Genomic DNA, 21352 nt, shown 5'->3' on the forward strand with positions numbered 1-21352 from the left:
ACGTAACGTCAGGCGGATTGATACGTTTTTGACGTTAGTCTTATTATGACGTAGGCAACATTCTTTATACGATATAAAATAAATATTTCAACCAATCAGAAAGTGTGTTACAACCAGAATTCAATTATTTCCATTTAAATTGTAACAATCTATCATATCTAATTTATAAATTACATGCATGCATATATTTAGAATGAAATACGGAACTTGGTCTTCAGTGAAAAAAAAAGATTATACCTTAACGGAAACCGTTAGGCTTACTTAGTAAATAAATAATGCAAAGCTAAATAAAATGCAAGGAAGAAGATGAAATCATTTCTTTTATTAAATGCATTGAAACTATTAGGGTATTAGTTCTACGCAATTTTCCCGGTTTTCATGATCACGGCGCCGCTCCAGTATGTTTAAACATTTACTTGTATACATGATTTTTAGACTATCAATTCTATGACAAACAATATTACCAATTACGGGTGACGTATTTACTGCATGTGGCAATTACAAATGATGTATACATATACTTGTACATACAATTATATGGTGTACCAGGCCGGGTATGTGACATATTTACTCTTATACATATATTTAAACAATTAACCCCTATTTATGATCACTGGTACAGGAATTAATTAGCCTCTAGATTTACTCTTACATACATGAATCTTTTATTTGTAGACGTAACATTTTTAAAACCCAGAGTTAGGAAATAATACTTTGAAAATGAATTACAAATTTAAATAAACTTTTATTCACTAGACGTATCGTATACACGTGCATACTAAGATTTCAACGCCTTTAGAAACCCTGACTTGCACCTGGGCACACGACACACCTGTTGTGTATATCTTGTTTATTCTGTGTTAGTTCCAGGGGTTTTCTTTAGTTGGACAAACAATAGACTCTAATTAGATATACACAAACGTGCACCTGGGCACACGACACAACTGTTGTGTATATTCTGTGTTAGTTCCAGGGGTTTTCTTAAGTTGGACAAACAATAGACTCTAATTAGATATACACAAACGAACAAAACTATGTCTAGACAAACAAAGCAGTAATATCCTGCCCGATATAACAAAGGCAGTTGAGAGTCTTTTCATCTTTAACATGTATCAAGCAGATCTAGAATAAGACCTATAAATATTTAAAATTGAAACAAAAAATACATACCTTCAACTGATTATTAAATTAAATCATGCAGTTTTGGTTCATTATCTTTATTTTGTTTAATAACCGGATGTAATAAGAGAGAAAGAGAAAGAGAGAGAGAGAGAGAGAGAGAGAGAGAGAGAGAGATATTTCCGATTTATTTATAATAGGAAACAATCATACTTAAATATAATTTCATGATACAGAGACTGCGCTCATCCCTACAATAATTTTGAATAATTTTGATACAAAACAAATTTAATTTTAAAACGGCAATCTGTTTCCATCGGAGCGTTGTTGATGATAGCGACATGTGTTTAATGGAGCGACAATTAAAACCACCTGGAAACCCCCCCCCCTTCCTTGGAAATTATATCATCACTCGGATCACCCCCTCCCCTCCCTTTAAAAGAGCTTTTGCATTTAATATATGTTTTTATTGTTCAGTTTGATCAAACTTGACTTAAAGGGAACTTAAAGATGGTTTAAAGACAACTTAAAGGGAGCGTGAATGCCACTTAAAGATGCTTAAAGGTAGCTTAAAGATGGCTTAAAGGTGACTTAAAGAAGTTTGGACATTAAGGACCTATAAGCTCAGCTTAAAGGTGACTTAAAGGTGGCTTAAAGATTGTATATCCTTTAAGCCACCTTTACGCCACCTTTAAGCCACCTTTAAGGACTTGCTTAAAGATTGTTTTTCGCCCTGTGGTATTTGAATTACGCACTTTTTATAATATGAATTTTAAGACTTTTCCGACAAAAATTTCGCAAAACCCCATATGAATCATGTTGTATGATATTTAAAGAAAGATTTTAAACTACATGTATGTATAAGTAATCGAAACAATTCTAAAAAAAAATGTATGGACAAAAGCACTATTGCAATTGCAGCTTCACGGGCCTTTCCGGCAGAGCTCGGAAAAAACATCTCGAATGTATTTACATTACCGGATGTTAGAATTTTACACAAAATGTATTCGCTTCCGTTTAAAATAAGGGTCGGCTAGGAAGCCTTGTATGTCGCTTCTGTGGTATATTTTAGGGTATATCATTGACTTTATTGAAATCAAACTCACATCTCAACAGATCGTAAAATGTGTTGAATTTATATCAAGTTTTTAAAACGGGGGTTTTCATGGACGCCTAGGTAATACATTCGAGGTGTTTTTCCGAGCTTGCCGGAAAGGTCCGAGAAGTTGCGATTGGCACTATTGATCGAACTATAGTCTCGTTCAACCAAATGCTTGGCTGTCTCCGTTAATCTTCGACAAGCAAGAGAGCCTCTCTGTTTGTCGGAGATTTACGGACTCGAGACAGCCGAGTGTTTGGTTGAACGAACCTATATTAAACTCTGGCGTAGGAATACATGAGACTACAAAAATATCTAAATTGTTCGTATTGAATAAAATCTGACTATTTTCAAAGTGTTTATAGATAAGTTTCCTTGAAAAACAATGCTTCTCAGTATACGTTACATCGAATGTATCATTTATTTCCAAGAACTAACTCTTGTCAGCGGTGACGATTTGTGCTGAGGTCCAAACACTGTTTCACTTTCGGTTTGCCATAGTAACTGCTTAAAAGAGTTGATTAAAATCAACTCCCAAAAATGGTAGAGGTAGGATCATTGATATCGTTGTTGTGTTATTGAATTTTGCAATGGAATGTAATAAAAAGAAACAGGCATTTTACCCGTCTATCAAAATTGACGCAAATAATAACATGTATAGCTTTAAGGAATATCTGGAGTAATGTTTTATTATGAGGTATCTTGAATACTTTTCTTAATGAATGGGTGGCCAGACTATTTTCAAAGAATGATTTTTTACATTGGTTTTAATTTAAATAATTTTGGTATGCCTAGTTGTCTCAAATATCGGAAAAGGTTGTTTATTAGATAGTACAACATTTATGGCAACTTTTCTTTGTACAGAAAGATAAACATTATTTAATGTGTATATGATTATATAATTAGATAGGTTGACGTACTTCTTCGGTATGTCGTCACGTACAACTATTATGTTTACCCTTTTTGTGGGTTTAAAGCTTGTGTGCACCTTTTGATGTTGAACGTGTAAATTGCATTGAACGTGTTTGTCAGTTAATTTATTTTGACTTCTTAAACTTCTGAATAATTAACGTTTTTAAAAGAGATAAGATTTACAAATAAAGTGTTAAAAATTGTTTATAAAATTAAACAATATGTATTTGTGGATTTTTCAAATAAGTTCAAGTTTAAGGTGCATATTTTTTCCCAAAGCACAGCATCACTGGAACTTTTCGAATTTAAGAGCATCTTGTCATTTTTCCCCGAGGACGAAAAAAGTAACATGGGTAAGATAATTGTGTAACCGTAATAACGTTGTGTTGTCTTGTAATCCAATTGAATCTTAAACCTTGTTATTTGCTACATTATCTAATACAAGTAAACATGTTTTAAGATTTTTGTCATTGTGTTTTTAATATCCAAAATCATATATTAAAATTTGAATATCATTGTGAAAAACTTGTTTTATTCGTTTTGTAATCTTTTTGTCAATAATGCGTTCATTCAATTTGATATACATGTTATAATGGTTAATTTAAATAGGAAATAAGATTAATAAACAACCTTGATTCTTTTTCATTTTTTCGGTTCTTATCAATATGGGTGCGTTTGAACAATATTTGTAAATTGTAACTTTGAAACGCAAGTTCAAACTATACACGTTCAAATACATTTAGAATAGTTACCCTAATATAAATTTTTCATTATTTATATGAAACAACAGAATCATAACTATTGCCCAAATATGAAAATTATGTGGTCGGCATTAGAGTTTTCTTTTTTAAATAATATACCATCTCCACTCGTCTGCGTTTGTACATATCTATATTCATCTGTCGTTTGTGTTTTTAATTTACAGTTTGATTTTATTTACACATAGATGGATGCAAATGTGGATGCAGACAGCATTTAAATGTGGTGCTGGGTGTTTTGTGTGTTTTAGCATTCATCGCTTTCTGCACGATTCTTGGATTGTACATCAAAGGTAACACTGATGTTCATTTGACAAACCTTCAGTTGACATCTATGTTAGTGCTTGAACGTTCAAATGAAAGAAACTTAAAAACCTAGTTTAGGCGTAACAATACAATGTATTATGGGACTAGACAGTATACTTGACTGCATTGCATGTAGTTTATGAATAGAAGTACTTGTACTTCGTGTCTCTTACAATGTTGAGAATCACAATTTGTTACTCACATACCAACAATAATATCATACCAGTTTTGTTTTTAAAAAATTGGGGCTCCCACTAATTTTTACAGATAAAAGACGTGGTATTGACACAGAAGGACTTCGACGGACTTACTATGAAGCAGGTATATCATTTTAATATAATATATTTGCATTAGCAATTCAAACGATGTTTCGTCAAGATTTAGTTTATGACACCCCCCCCCCCCCCCCGGAAACGCTGGTTAACTTTTGAAAAAATTAATTTTGATTACATAAAAAGTATTTTTTTTTTCAAAAGAAATTTTTTAATAAAGTTTTGGAACAGATATTAAATCGACCGTTCGCTAAATGTGTACCAGAATTGTGCATTGAAATACAGTTACGTTGGGTAAAATCACTTAGGAAGCTGGACATTATTTTTTTTTTTTAGATTTCATGATTATAATACTAAGATAAAGTATATATTTTATTAATTTGATTTTCATATCAACAAAACAAGGCAAAAGCTTTGATTTAATGATAACATAATACACAGGTTTGTGAGTTATACATGTAAATATCTCGATAGCAAATTATTAACTGATATGCAATTAAATACTTAACATTTTGGTTTTCTATTCGATGCGTTTTAAATGTTAAACTTTCATAAAATGTTAGGATATAAACACATCGTAACAATTTATACACATCTTCAATTCTAAATAAAGTATTATTCATTGGTTTAAGTCATGCATTTGATGTTCGCAATAATCAATTATATCATAGATTCAAGCACGCTACACTAAATGGAAGGTACATCATATAACATATGCAGCGCATTTCCATCTTTGAAAAGAAAGCTATGTTTCAAATACGACATATAAAAATGGAAGACATTCCTAGGAAATTAAAAACAAACCAAAAAACGAATTTGAACAAAAACTCATTCGCATACAGAATAGTTCAAAATACAAAAAAATCCAAAATTTACCAATAACCTGCAATCATTTCTTTTAATCTTTATGTTTACAAACCGCAAAGATATGCTTCAACTGGAAAAAAGGAATACTATGATGTATAGTTGATATGAACACATAATATAACGATGTCATTCAGCAAATTAAAAGGCATTAAACTCTGTTAAACCCAGCATATAAGAAAATTTTTAAAATATATAAAAACGCTAATAAATTAACATTGTTTTTAGGGCATTACGATGCTGGAAAACGAATGTGTGCGTTAAATGGGCTTGGACAACGTTGTCTGAATTGTTTCCTTATAAATAATGATGTGGAATGTGAAAGCAAAGGATGTTTATGGAATGTCGATGTTGAAGAAAACTTTCATTTATGTTATTTCCAGCCTTCACCATGATACTATCTAAAAATTGATTGTACTTGTCATCCTCTGAAGACAAATGATATTTCTTTTTATCAATAAAACACAACATATCTCGATTGTGGTTGTAAACAGTCGAAATTAATCCAAATATGGAAGTTCTTCTTTATTCAAAGCTTGATTTATGTATTACTTTCAGTTCCTTAACTATCGGTATTTCTTCAATATTTCCCTTGAAAAGTGAATTAAAACCTGTTTTAAATCTATTTACTTCTTGTTGTGATCAACATTTAAAGTCTAGAAATTACATTCTTCCTGATAATTTGTTCTTAGTGGGGTGCCTTAGCGGGAATCGTCCCCTGTTTATGTGTTTGTACTTCTTAACAAAGAAACAGCAATAATGTTGAGAGAGAATGTGTTTAAAATATGTTTCATTCATCATTTATCGACTTAATTGGCAAAGCGGGTAAGAAAGATAATCAAATAAAATAACCCATGGCTTCTTGGTTGTCGCTGAATATAAAAAGGTAATGAGTGTCGAGTTATCTCGCATTATTTCTCTGTTGATAAATTACTGAATTACTAAATTTATAGATAAGTTACAATTTTGATTCAAGCAACACAACCAAAGAAAAATATCGCAAAAACTTGTAATAAAATTCAAATTTCCCGCATCTCTGCATGTAGTTTTATTTCCCTCAGCCGAAACCTAGATCGACATTGCATTTGAAAAGGGGGTTGAATTAATGAAGATACAAAAATTTCATCGTCAGTCCACTTTTGCAAAGGCATTACCTACATGGCTCCTTTTGATATTTTACACAGTGATGAAGGAGGTTTTGAGGTAACTGAGATATGCTGGATTTTTTTGTTTTATTATCCAGAGTTTCCTTAACCGTTGATTAAAAATGAAGCGATTTTTTTGGTAGAGATCACATTCAAATTATACATGCAAAATTAATAAATGTATAACGGGGTATGCAATATTGAAAAATATGTGTGACCTTGTAATTATTTTCATAAATATTGATGTAACCTAAACGTGATAGACACGCGAGACACTAAATGTGCCGTTACACATGGGTCAATTGAGTTTTGATAAAAGCATGTTGGAAAAAGTTGTTTGCGAGTATTGATTTATACGACCAGCACATTTGTAGGTTTTTTAAATTACATATTTCTTAAAAATTTAAGTAAATGCGACATTAACAATGCCGCGCGTCACAATTTTCCCTGCAAATAAATGGGCAGAAATGATTCAACTGAAACTGTGCCATTCAGTCAACTGAAAGTTCTGGAAAGGTGAAAGAATGGCATAGTTTTGCCATTCAGTCACTTTTAAGTTATCTTTCAGTCACATTTTAGATAACTGAATGGGACAATGTCATCATGTGATTTACGATGGAGTTTTTTAAGAAATACGGAAAGAAAGGTTCTGACACAAAATTGCACGATTAGAAAATAAAGTAAAGCCTCGATGATATTCAGGACGACACGAACGAAATAAGTGTCCAATACCTGCAATATTTTTGTGGCGCCATCTTTTGTTAAGTAGAGTTATGTTCTTTAAGCCTTTAATCAATTCACTGTCATTACGTGATTAGGGAGTACAAAATAATTAATCGAATTGCTTAAACTTTATTATTGAAAATCGCTGTCATTTTCATTATAAAGTTTTACTTTGCAGAGGATTTTAGTGAGTCAGTGAACAACGTCTCCCGCTATTAGGTAAACTTCAGGCCAGATTAGCATTGCTTTGTGTCAATTTGGTAACACATTGAATTTCGGTTTTAAAAGTAGAATTTACATTTTTTAACAGAATATTAAGGCAATGAATTTGTAAATTAACTTCTGGTTTTTTGTCCCCCGCCGCAACGCGGTGCGGGGACATAGAAATGCCGGGCGTCCGTCCGTGTGTCCGTGGGTCCGTGTGTCCGTGCGTCCGTCCGTCACACTTTTTGTAAGCGCTCTCATGCCTACAAATTTTGACGGATTTTCATTAAATTTATTCCAAATGTTTATACCACTATTATCTTGGTCAAGTTCGAAAATCAGCATTGGTCGATACTTTTTGTTGGAGTTATCGAACTTTGACCACAATAATGACTCCATTTTATGAAAAAATTGACCTTGTAAGCGCTCTCATGCCTACAAACTTTGACGGATTTTCATTAAATTTATACCAAATGTTTATACCACTAATACCTTGGTCAAGTTCGAAAATCAGCATTGGTCAATACTTTTTGTTGGAGTTATGGGACTATGACCACAATAATGACTCCGTTTTATCCAAAAATTGACCTTGTAAGCGCTCTCATGCCTACAAACTTTGACGGATTTTCATTAAATTTATACCAAATGTTTATACCACTAATACCTTGGTCAAGTTCGAAAATCAGCATTGGTCGATACTTTTTGTTGGAGTTATCGAACTTTGACCACTATAATGACTCCGTTTTATCCAAAAATTGACCTTGTAAGCGCTCTCATGCCTACAAACTTTGACGGATTTTCATTAAATTTATACCAAATGTTTATACCACTAATACCTTGGTCAAGTTCGAAAATCAGCATTGGTCAATACTTTTTGTTGGAGTTATGGGACTTTGACCACAATAATGACCCCAGTTTATCCAAAAATTGACCTTGTAAGCGCTCTCATGCCTACAAATTTTGACGGATTTTCATTAAATTTATACCAAATGTTTATACCACTAATACGTTGGTCAAGTTCGAAAATCAGCCTTGGTCGATAGACTCGATACTAGTATACTGCTTGACCGGCGGGGGACCCAGGAATTCTATTCTTGTTTTTCTGGTCTAATGATTTTCATAAATTGTTTTCAAATACCGTTATACTAAAATAATCATATTGATAATGGTAAACAAATTGTTTTGCACGTTCTCGTACGTTTGCAGTTTATCAAACAAAACCCATATAATGGTACCTACTTATGGTAACGTACTTTAATCTCCATACCCTAACCTTAACACTGATGTTAAAGTGCTAATCTTCTCGTGCATTTAAAAATACCAAATCATGTTGGCAGAACAAAATTAAGCTAATGTTCAAAGCATGTTAAATCAAGCATGTATATTCCTTTACCATCAAAATCTTTTCAAGCAAAACGTTTGATGTGTCATACAGCTACACAACATAATGAAGTTTTATGACACTGCACTTAACCATTATCACTTGAACTTTAAATTATTTAATTATAACATTATTTGGATAAACCATTAGGCGACGTTTGTATATGGTTATTTAGTACAATGAAATAGCAAAATTAGTAAATACGTAAATTATTAATTAAAACAGTATAATGATTAACAATGCACGCACAATAATTAGAAAGTTTAAGCATAAAAGTAAATGGTGACAACATTCACAAACACCGATATGAAAAAAAACAAAGGTAGTAAATGAATTTAATAGTGACTTAATGATAGCTATATGTCTGCTTTTAAATTTAATTTCACATTTTACGTATCTTTCATACCCTTTAGCGGGTTTAAAGCTTGTGAAACACCTTTTGATGTTAATGGAAATGTACTTTTCATTGAGAATATAAACCACCCAATATATTTTTACTTACATGGCCTTTGAATATTTAACGTTTTAACAGAAAAAAAAGAATAACAGAATTATAAAATATCAAAATAGTGAACATAATAGGACGATATGGCACTTCAAAGTTTTCAAACATAAGTTTTTGTTTGATTTGCGTCGATGTATCCAATAAAGCACATGAACACTGTAACCTTAAGAATCTTAGAGCATTATGTCGTCAATTTCACCAAAGGACGAAAAAAGAAACATGGTTTTAAGAATATCAATATTTCAGCCGAATATACCTTTGATTGTTTCTAATAATGCAAGAACGATATATCAAGTTTGTAATCATTATATTTTATATTAACTATATTTTTTTTCAAATAAAAACATAAAACATATTTGTATTGAACAAACATGACATCAACTAATCTGACGTTATTCGAACCTTGACCCGTTCTAGAGTTAAACTTACCTGACAGGTTCAACATGGCGTCGAGAGGTAGAGGAGAAGAATTTTAAAAGTGTTTAAAATGCGCATTTTGTTTTTTGTTTTTTGGTTTGACTGAAATTCTCTGAAATTACAGAATGAATTTATTTTTCAATATTTTAGGAATGCATATATTAGTGTATTATGCAAGACCATGAATTACGACCGATTCAGCTAAAACTGGTTAAAAAAGAAATTGTGAAAAACAAAAGTGCGAACCTTTTACATTGGTTGTAAAACTAATGTTTAATCTGCAGGTGACATCAGTATATATTAAGAATTAAAATTGAGACAGCTTGATATATTTCCGTACTCGCCAGGTGCTTCATTTAACAAAGTATTTGGAAGTCGTACTAAGTAGGAAGTTCTTAAAAGATTAAGAGCTATGGCATTTTATTTCTCCTATGCATGGTCCTTTGTATGAATTATTATCACAACCTGGATCTGTTTATTTCTATTATTTTATCAATTCATCGCTGTCTTTCAAAACCACCTTATATAAATACATATTCAAAATTTAAGTCGCTATGATAAACATTTTGATTTTCAGAAAAATGTTAACATGCAGCCGCAATCTAAGACATGTAATTGTTATAAAGTAAGATTCAAACTCTCAAAACATGCATTACATTTGTTCTTTTTTGAAATTTTTTAAGCAAAGAAATAACCAAGAAACGGAATTAAAATGTAATGTAGTTTTAAGAAAAATCAGCTTTACATTTAAAAATTATTTGTTAACGAATGAAATGGCTTTTAGACGACCAGAGCTTTGCCGAAAATACATGTGAGCTTGGTTAGAATTATAAAAATTTAGAAATTTGGAACTAATCAGTATAACCTCAAAGTTATTTCATGTTTATCAAAATTTTCTGTGAGTTGTTAGAAAACATAAGACTTACCATACATAAAAAAAGTTTGCATACAATAAAACGATTGTCATAGATGTCATTTTGATTTTTGCTTTTTCAACCATATGATAAACTCAAAACTAAATTCGTTCTTTTAAAAAGAACATGAAATTAAATAATCAAACAATCAAATTATGTTGTTTTAAGGAAAAGAAATGATATAAAACATTGTATTTGTTTTCAATTTATTGCGGCCTTATTTTGTGATATGTTTTCAATGCAAAATAATAGTTTCCATAACAAATAATGATTACACCAAACAATCAGTTAACTATCATATACATATCGTCTAAGTTCTACAGATATCGCTCTTCTAGCATTAGTACAAAACAAAATTAAATTAAGGGGTAGTTGATAAAACCCAATTTTAATTATCGTATGTATACATTATGTTATAGTCACAATCACTGGTATAACACATATTGATCTCAGATGGATAATTCCCATTGAGTCTAAATGGTCAATTACCGATTCCTAAAAATCAAAACAAATTAACGTTCTAATTATATGAAATTACAAAATTTTCTCTTTTATCAAACATCGAAATTGTTCGCGTATACAGAAATACCGCATCTCTTACTTTTAATTGTTCACGAAATTGTCTCTCATCAACAAAGTAAATAAAGTTCATTCCTTGCATAACTCGAAACAATAGAATAGTTTAAGACATTTGAATAATTTTAAGACATTTGAATAATACTCTTCTCACGTTTGAAGTGTTTTAGACGTGAATAAAAGCCAACATATAGCCATATGAATGAAAAAATTGTAAACCGTTAAAAGGGTTTTTGAAACAGATATTGACAGAGTTGAATGAAAGGAAGGTCAAATTTGTTTTGTTAAAATCGATCGAAATAAAGCTATAATTGTAATTGAGTTTTATTGGTTATTTTAAAATGGTTACAGTGACCAAAAATTCTTTTATTTACTAAGATTGAATTTTATCCTTTTAATGGCAATATGAAATTCATCGCAATTAAAAAGCTTCGGATATCCTCAGGTTTTCTTTTGTAAATCGACGGCTAGACGTGCGTGTTTAATTTTGTGTTTAAATCCAAATAAAACACATTCTTTACAATCTGAATTGTTTGATTGTTTTTTAAAGTGATTGAGTTTATATTAGTTTATTAATTTTTCTTTGTTTAGTTGTATAAGATATTGAAAGAATACGTTAATTGACACGATACACAAATACTTGAAACTTTTTTACATAGTAGGATAGAAATACTTATGTGTATATACATGTAATTTGTCCTTAAATTTAAAAGTGCGTAATTTACATATTATTGATACCTTTTCGCATGATTAAAGATTATAAAACACCTTTTAATGTTAATGGTAATATAAGTTACATTAAAAATACAAATTATTTAATGAGTTTTCACTTATCTGACTTTTCAAATTTAAACCTCTTCGAACGAAAAAAAGTGTTTCAAATTGTCAGTTTCATTGGTCGATATGTCCTTATGAATTTGTTAAACATTAGTTTATGTTTGATTTGCATATATACTTTCATTAAAACACCGCGACACTATAATCTGAAGAATATTAGAGAACCATGTCGTCAATTTCCCCAGAAGACGAAAACAGGAACATGGGTAAGATATGCAATATATTTTTGCCGGATATACATTATATTGGTATAATAGGAGTAAACATGTTTAAAATTTGTCATCATCATATTTTATTTTACCCAAAATCATATTTTCAAAATTTCAAATTAACTCTTGAGTTATAATCATTTTGTAATATTTCTTCATTCTGTAATGCGTTCATCTAATTTGATCTTTATCCATGTATGTATGTATGTATGGATTTTTTTAAAAACTTCTTTTTTGTCCGTCCTTATCTATGTTTGCATAAATTAAAATGCATTTAAAAATGTTTGTATTATTTAAGCTTAAAGTTCATGTTATATCCGTTCAAATACGCCAAGATCCATGTTTTTTTTTATTATTATTAAAAAACAACAGAATCATAAATGGCTCACTATAGAAAGTATTAATTCGTATCGGGGTCTTTTGTTTTCAAAATCTGCTTGCAATCGCAATCCTACTGTGTCTGAAATGTTAACAATTATCGATCACATTTTGTTTGTTATTAACATTTGCTTTTTTTATTTACAATTTTATGTTATAAAAAACACATAGATGGGCGCAAATGTGGATGCGGGCAGTATTTAAATGTGGTGTTGGGTGTTTTGTGTGTTTTAGCATTCATTGCTTTCTGCACGGTTCTTGGATTATACATTAAAGGTAACACAGATATCAAATGACAACTACTCAGTATGTTAGTAATTAAAATTTCAAAAGTAGAAATGTCGTCAAAACACTGCATAGGGACAAATGAAAAACTAGTGTTGGTGTCATATTGTTTAATGGCAACGTGTTATGATACTACAACGTCTACACGATTGTAAAAATTCATGAATTAAAGTAGTGTGTGTGTCTTAAAAAGATTAGAATAAATTTAAACCACTAGCATACTGTCATTGATATCACATATATTTTCCCTATTTTACTTGCTATTTTTTTTTTATTTCAGATAAAAGGTGTGATGGACAAACTCATTTAAGAGAAGGTAATCTTTAAAATGTTTGAATCGAGATTGGTACATTTGCAAAAACAGCGCATTTCATTAATCTTAAAAAGATTAGAATCAATTTAATCCACTAGCATACTGCCATTGATATCACATATAATTTCCCTATTTTACTTGCTAATTTTTTTTATTTCAGATAAAAGGTGTGATGGACAAACTCATTTTAGAGAAGGTAATCTTTAAAATGTTTGAATCGAGATTGGTACATTTGCAAAAACAGCGCATTTCATTTCACTACGTTAAATAAGTAGAGCGACCGGCCATCACGCTACAGATGGTATCAACACACGGTGGTGAACATTGGCGAAAACAAGCTACAAAAAGTAACTTTCGGAATAGCAGTTAAAATCGACATCTTGTTGAATGTGATGAAAATTGAAAGCATGCAGTGTCATACAAATACAGTATATGACGTAAAATCACTGTTAAAGCTAAAGTTTGATGCTTATGATACTTGGATGAGGTGTCATTTAAATTACGTATCATTATTCCCGCCCTTGTTAATAAAAAAAATAGCCAATATCTGACCAAAATCTAGGAAATTGGGCATACACAAAAAAAATCGATGAGACCCTTCAAAAAACCAGAAGGTAAAAGGGTCTTTTTTAAAATTTGATCTTTTTAGCAATACTTTTAATATATCAAAAGAACAAAAAATCCCTAGGGCAGAAGTTTTTAATTTGATCATTTGATGCCTTTAAGTAATCATTATCATATATGAAACAGAACAAAAAAATCCCTAGTGCAGAAGTTTAAAGGTAAATATAAAAATGTGCAAAATTGATACATTCAAAGCAAAATTCCATAGGGTCCTATGTTAAAAATTAACAAACTTTATACATGACACCCTTAACAAACGATGTGGTAGATGTTCTATTTTTTTAATCTTAAAATAAAAATTAAATCAGTAGAAATTCATGTAAACAATTTTTATAAAAAATTCTAAGGCAGAAAAAATGAGACCCGGCCTCGTTAATAAAATGTCATCCGTCATTTTCAAAACTGTTTTGTTTAAACCTAGTCGTATTGTGCAAACAAGTACTCTGAAGGGGATATTAAAACGATGCTTGAGTTTCTGATAGACACCATCTATGTATTGTTTGGAAATCAGATCATTCAACAATTTGTTGGAATTTCCATGGGTACCAATTACGCCCCTTGTAAACAAACCAATTTTGTTTTTATATGAACCAGAATTTATTAAAATACTTGAACGTGAAAAAAAAAATCACTCACTGTCATATCATTGATATGACTACTGAATTGGCCCATGTCATTTCTTTATTAATGATAGTTGCTTCATATGTAACCCATCAAAAAAGGCAATTTCTAAAACATATCAAGCAAATAATCAAACCAATTTAAGTCATTACGGTGAAAAGTAGCGATAACGAAAAGTGTATACAACAGAGAAGGAAACAAGGAATGATATAAAGTGAGCTATGGTGATTTGCATATACACGTATGAGCACATGGTGAAATCATGCCGTTCACTCAAATGAAAGTGCTTTATCCTATGAAATCCTGCAAATATGACAAACTCTAAATAAAAATAAAAAATTCTCTTTGATTAGGTCAATACGATGCTGGAAAACGATTCTGTTCGAGGATGTTTCAATATAGGCACAACTGTATGGAGTGTTTCCTTGAAACAAACGAGGTGGATTGTAATAACAAGATTGACCGTTACTGCCATTGGGAAGTCGATGATGAAGAAAACTTTCATATATGTTTATACGGTACTTGATTCCGTTAATATCTGTAAAGTGCATGTACTTACGTCGTCATCTGAACATAAGATTTATGTCATCAAGTTATTTGAATTAAACAGAACTCTTTGGAGAGTCTATGAATAACTAAATATTGTTGTCTTTAAAAATCATTTTTAATTACACATTACATGTTTGATATAAGTATCGGTCTTTACTTAAATGTTAAGAATGTCATATTCATGCGAACTGTCCCTGCAAATAAATAAGCAAAAGTGGTGCAACTTCGATTTTACGAAACATATAAAAAAAATGTCGGAAAATTGCGCAAAAGCTAGGTTGCATACGTTTTTATCTATTATCTCTTAAATCTCATGATGATGATATTGAGAATAGTCATTCATTAATCTAAATGAAATCCATCAAGAGAAAGTAAAGGAAGGTCCGCCAATGATCAATGCAGATACATGTACGTACGTACGTAGGTATAATGCCTATCTTTGTTCTTTGACCTACTGATAAATTGAAATATTGTTTTTTAATAGGTGGACAGACAGAAGCATCCATGTCTTTAGGATTGCTTTGCATGTCTTCTTCTCTGTATTATAAAATGTACATGTATCAGCAGCGCTCTCCTGAAAGCACGCACTTCACCGCCAGCAACTGTATCATTTATTGGTAGAGGTAGGCGCATGGCATTAATGGGGGGGGGGCAACCTCCCAACTTCTTGCAGCAATTATTTTTCATAAATTTACATATATAAAAGTAAATAAACAATAAGTTGCCCCCCCCCCCCTTTTCGGAGCAAGTAAAAAAATTGTGAATCAGTGAAAAGAGGGAAGTGATGTTATGATTTAAGGTATGCAGTACAGTGAAGTACACTACACCCCCACCCACCCACCCACCCACACGGATTAGGATTTTCACGATTTGAGAAGTTTTAATTTTCTTCTTTTTTTTTTTTTTGTTTGTCAATTTTTTTTATGAGCCACTCCCCCCATCTTCGCTAGCCAAGTGTCCGATTCGTTTTTCTCATCTTCGCTAGCCATGCTCATATTCTCATGAGATGAAAAAAACGAATCGGATACTTGGCTAGTAAGGATGCCCTATCCCCTCCCAATCCACTTTCAAAAACCATGGTATGTGCCTTGATATGGTACAAATAAGTGCGCTCGTCAATTCTCTCTACTGTTTTGTTTTAGTATTTTAATATAACAGCATCCTTTTATTGCACAATCGTCTTTCTACATTGACAATATACACCAATAACCGATTAAACAAAACAAAAAATATTTATTTGAACCATCTGTTTATACTGGTTAAATAGCACTATACCTGCTCTAATGGAGAGATAACTCGTGTTACGAACGATAACTCCAGGTTATGAAAATCCCGAATACTGTATATAAAATTGCAATATTTTCAAACATTCAGGGCTGTTCCAGAATTAAATGTGTGTGCAGGTTGGGAGGAACAGCTTTTACCTCCACCACCTATTTTTCCTGTCGCAAATATATCCAAAATACTACAATCTTAAAGAACTTGACCAAAGTATTAGTGGTATACACATTTGGTATAAATTTAATGAAAATCCGTCAAAATTTGTAGGCATGAGAGCGCTAACAAGATAACAAAGTCCCATAACTCCAACAAAAAGTATCGACCAATGCTGATTTTCTAACTTGATCAAAGTAATAGTGATATAAACATTTGGTATAAATTTAATGAAAATCCGTCAAAATATGTAGGCATGAGAGCGCTTTCAAAAAAGTGTGATAAATCCGTCAAAATATGTAGGCATGAGAGCGCTTACAATGTCAATTTTTTGACAAAACAGAGTCATTATTGTGTCAAAGTCCCATTACTCCAACAAAAAGTATCGACCAATGCTGATTTTCGAAATTGACCAAAGTATTAGTGGTATAATCATTTGGCATAAATTTAATGAAAATCCGTCAAAATTTGTAGGCATGAGAGCGCTTACAAGGTCACAAAGTCCCATAACTCCAACAAAAAGTATCGACAAAAAAGTGTGACGGAGGGAAACACGGACACACGGACGGACGCCCGGCATTGCGGCGGGGAACAAAAACCCGTATGAATATTTTACGAAAAGAAAATTCTTTGATCAGGTGGAAACAATTCAAAGAACTTTTATCCTCTTGAGGTAATTATCGATAGTCAATTAAGCTACAATTGTATTGGAATCAATATCTAATCAATATATTTTGAAGAGTGATGATTTTATGTTTTTAATCTCGTTCATGCTTGAATGATTCATTTTCCCCCCACGGTCATAAATATAAAGTATAAAAACGTTCACTATTAGTGTGTTTACATAATTTCAGGCTGAAAAAACCCCCACCAAAACTGTTCCGTAGCCATGCATTAGTAACGCAAATTGGTTTTAGAATAAAACACTTGTTTTGTTTATAGTTGATATTTTATACTAAGTTATATCGTGTATTACAAATCAACAACTTGGTTGCAAAATATGAAAAACACATGTTTATGTTTAGTTTAGTATCAATAGAAAGGACATTATTTCAGAAAACATATCCGTATCACACGATATTTAGATCTTTGTAGTACATGTAGCGACTTTGACAAATGTTATTAATTAAACAATAAAATGCTTTCTTTGGTGATCATCTAACGTGGGTTAAGTATTTTTTTCTGCAATGTCGCCAATGAATCATCAAAGAAAGCATTTCATTGTTTATATAAATAACTTTCTTTTAACTAATTAAACGAGTTAGTAAAATTCACTAAATTAATTTAGTGAACGTTAGCTTAAAAAAACCCAGCCAGATCGTCTCCTGTTAGACTCTGAGTCTGACATCATCATAATTTTTTTGTTCAGTCCGTAATTTTTTTTACGTCGCAGCAGGTTAATTCCTTTAAGCCACATGTTGTATTTTGAACCATCGTATCGATGTCATTTGCACCGGAGAATTCTGTAAAAAGTTAAAGTTTGAAGGCTTAAAATACCTGATCGTGAAGTTATTGATTAAACATTTAAAGGAGTGAATCACGATTTGGATATACATTGTATATAATCATAACAAATCATGATTAGCTTCATTGCGTGTTATATTCAAACTTATAAATGTTAGCTTTGCGGACAGCCTAGTGGACAAGTCAACCTTTTTTCCCAACAACAACAAAGGTAAGTTCTAGAAATTATCTAAATTTAAATCAATACAGTTCTCACTCAGTATCTTGTGATACAAAACGCCATCTACGAGTGAAACTGCCGAAATCCTCATCACCATTCTGTTTTAAAACAATTGAAATTGTAAAATAAACTAGGATATATGTTTTGATTTTAAGAACAATAATTGTTCAATTTGTTGGGTCCTTTTTCCAGTTTTTTTTTACAGCTTAATGTCTTTTTTTTCTAAATACTTACGCAGAAAGTTTTTATTCTTTGTCAGTAGATGTTTTTTAAACATGTTCATTAAAACTAAATGGCCATTTTTACCACACCCTGCATTGAAAACTGGAGCATACCCCCCCCCCCCCCCCCCCCCGTTGAAAAATTGCGCTAGGTAACCCGAGTACTTCCGAGTGGAGAAAAGATGTAAACATTTCCCATTATAAATCTCCGTAGGAAATTGGTTTTCGTTCCTGTGAACTTTAAAGAGTAAAAAATGTTAATTGTTCAATAAAGATATCTTGGACATACCCCCTTTATCGATTTTAACTGTATTTCTTTCACAGGCATCTTAATTTTTATTAAAAATCATCGAAAAGGGATGGAAGCCATAACTTGGGACAGACTATAGTTGATAGCTTAATACGCGAACAGAATGACATATATTCTCAGTGTTTCGGTTATTTTCTATCTTATCTCCCTCGTAAGAGGGGGGTCAATAAAGCGATGTATAGGTATTTTGTAAAATGGCTTTTGAAACGGATGTAAGACATGTCGTGACGATGCACCATTCCGATTTTTCCCCAGTGTTTCCTACACAGATCCATGCCAAGATGACCCGTTTTTTCGTTGCTAGCCTTTGTTTGTCCGTTCTTCTTCTATTTGCACTTGAGAGTATCGAAGCATTTGAAGATGATTTCCAATACGGTTGGGTAAGCATTTTCTTTGAACAAAGACTATACCTATTGTCCTTTTTTCTTTCTTCGTTAAAGTTAATGTTTGCTGTTTATAATGCGCTTCTTTCTCTTTAACAAGTGTAAACGCAAACGGGGAGTCATAAACAAAAAGGCTGAACGTATATACCAGGTAAAGTTATTAATACTTTGCTTGTCGAGTACAGTGGTTCTTTTTTCTTTTAAACATTCGGTTATATAATGGTTTTAAGGTTTGAATTTTTTTTTCATATTATCTCACTTTTGACAGCGCCGGAAGGCTGAAAACTTCAATGACGTTAAAACCCGCGCTGCTATTCTTGGTTGGTGTGCATTTTTTTTTTTTACAATCGTTTCGATTGATAAAAAAACTCAGTTTGGCACAAAAGAAATAATAATATTCACCTTTCTTTCTCAGTTGAAGGTTTTCCATGCTGAAGAATAAAAGAAAACAAAGTTTCAGGGGATAAAAATGCCCTTTGCCTCCACGTATATTTGGTCTTTAAATCTGTTATTTGTCTTTCAAACTATATAAATAAAATAAAAAGATAAATGCATTGATATTATCCATATATTTTACAAAATTACAGTATACTATAGTGACAAAAGTGAGTAAATTTGCTGCAATTTTGTATTCTGTTTCTTTTTGTAGGGTTTATAAAAAATAGTTTTTGATACATACATAGCGTCATATGTTAGCTTAAAGCAATATGAGCTGCTATTTTCATGAAGAATTTTTTTTAACGAAAATGTTATTTTCTACTTAAATGACAATAATATCATGGTTTTTGAATTTCTTTTCGCCAAATTTTTGTGAAAAGGGCCGTTAAGGAACCTTAATTGGAGCGAAATTGAATTATTGTCGTCCTGTACAAAAATTGAGTTGCTTTATGTTTCTTGGAAGAGATATCTTTCCTCTAACAGAAATTAATGATTTTTTCAAACCTTATTTATCATAAAAATTTAAGTTTTATGCAGACTTACCATAGTAGCAGGTTTTTACAGCAAAATAAAATTCTAAAAAATACAGCTCATATTGCTTTAATGTTTAAGTATAATTTGGGGTAAAAATATGATAGCCCATAAGTTTCTGCTTCTGCTTTCGATTACAATATGTTTACAAGGGGTAAGTTAATGTGTACAATAGCTAAAAAATTGATTAAGGTATTCAATGTATAACGACCACATTTTGTACCTAATAAATGAATGGTCCGATATTCTTAATCATGATATCATTTTGAAGGTGTTATCAAATAAAAATACTCCACCAAAGGAATTTTCAAAATATTGATTATGGTCGAAATAATTACAAATTGAATTTTGCATTGAAGTCTATGGGCAACGTATGTTTTAATAAAATATTGTAAAAAGTAACTTGAAATTTGTAAAACTCTCTTGGTTAATACATGCATAAACTTTCTCATTATTAAAATATGAAATAAAATGAATCATTTACCGCAGATATTTTGACAAAATTAAAATTTTCTTTTTTTCAACAAGGGGAGATAACTCTTTAAAAAAAATTTAAGGTGCAAATTGACTGTCTTATTACATGTTGTCAGTCATGTGAATTTGGTTCATTTCACTTTCATTGTTATTTAGCAATACATATTATCTGGTTTAAAATGATTCAAAATTGTTCAATATTCCTTCATTATACATTGAATACCTTAAAATCCTACACAGTGCCTGTTAGCTGTTGTATGGTTGTTAAATCCTGGAGAACGAAACGAGAGAAGTACTTTTTTCCAAATGCATCGGTCATTTGAAACTTTACTTGGATTTGGAAGTGATGGTGTCGGGTTACATTGCCTACAATTGTCAGATGTTTTTGATTTTCATTGATGAAGATATGGACACTGCAAAATACATAAAGTTATCGAACATGGCCCAGAATCGGAAATCACAAACGAATTTCTGAATAACTCTATATAGGCTGGTATATCTACCACCGTTCCTCCCTTAGCAGAGATGTATCGATTTCAGTTGGAAAGGTTTAGAGTTAGAGGTATTAAACTGGCTTGCATGTATGTAGATTTATAGATGATAGATTACTAACAATTGTAAAAGCTGATGATCAGAAAAAATATTTTAGCATACAAATATGATCGCTTAATGATACATACAAAATGCAATAAGATATTTTGTTTTCAATGATTACTACAAAATGCACCAGATGTTAAAATCTGTGGCGACTTTGTTTGTTAATAGAGTGATTTTACGGACAAGAGTTTTATTTTTTACTGAAAGAAGTTAAAACTCTATTAGATGTTGTTAATAAATAGAAGGATATTTATGATGATTTAGGCCTT

General features: G+C 31.4%; 1 long non-coding RNA gene across 1 annotated transcript; it reads left to right on the forward strand.

Moving 5' to 3' along the window:
* Window positions 1–18935: 18935 nt before the first annotated feature.
* LOC128171153 (uncharacterized) lies at window positions 18936–19662 on the forward strand. The gene is made up of 4 exons (XR_008242028.1): window positions 18936–19040; window positions 19144–19194; window positions 19312–19363; window positions 19459–19662. It is a non-coding gene; the product is annotated as an uncharacterized LOC128171153 (long non-coding RNA).
* The last annotated feature ends 1690 nt before the right edge of the window (window positions 19663–21352 follow it).

This window comes from Crassostrea angulata, chromosome 2 (assembly GCF_025612915.1).
Source record: "Crassostrea angulata isolate pt1a10 chromosome 2, ASM2561291v2, whole genome shotgun sequence".
Classification (NCBI taxonomy): domain Eukaryota; kingdom Metazoa; phylum Mollusca; class Bivalvia; order Ostreida; family Ostreidae; genus Magallana; species Magallana angulata.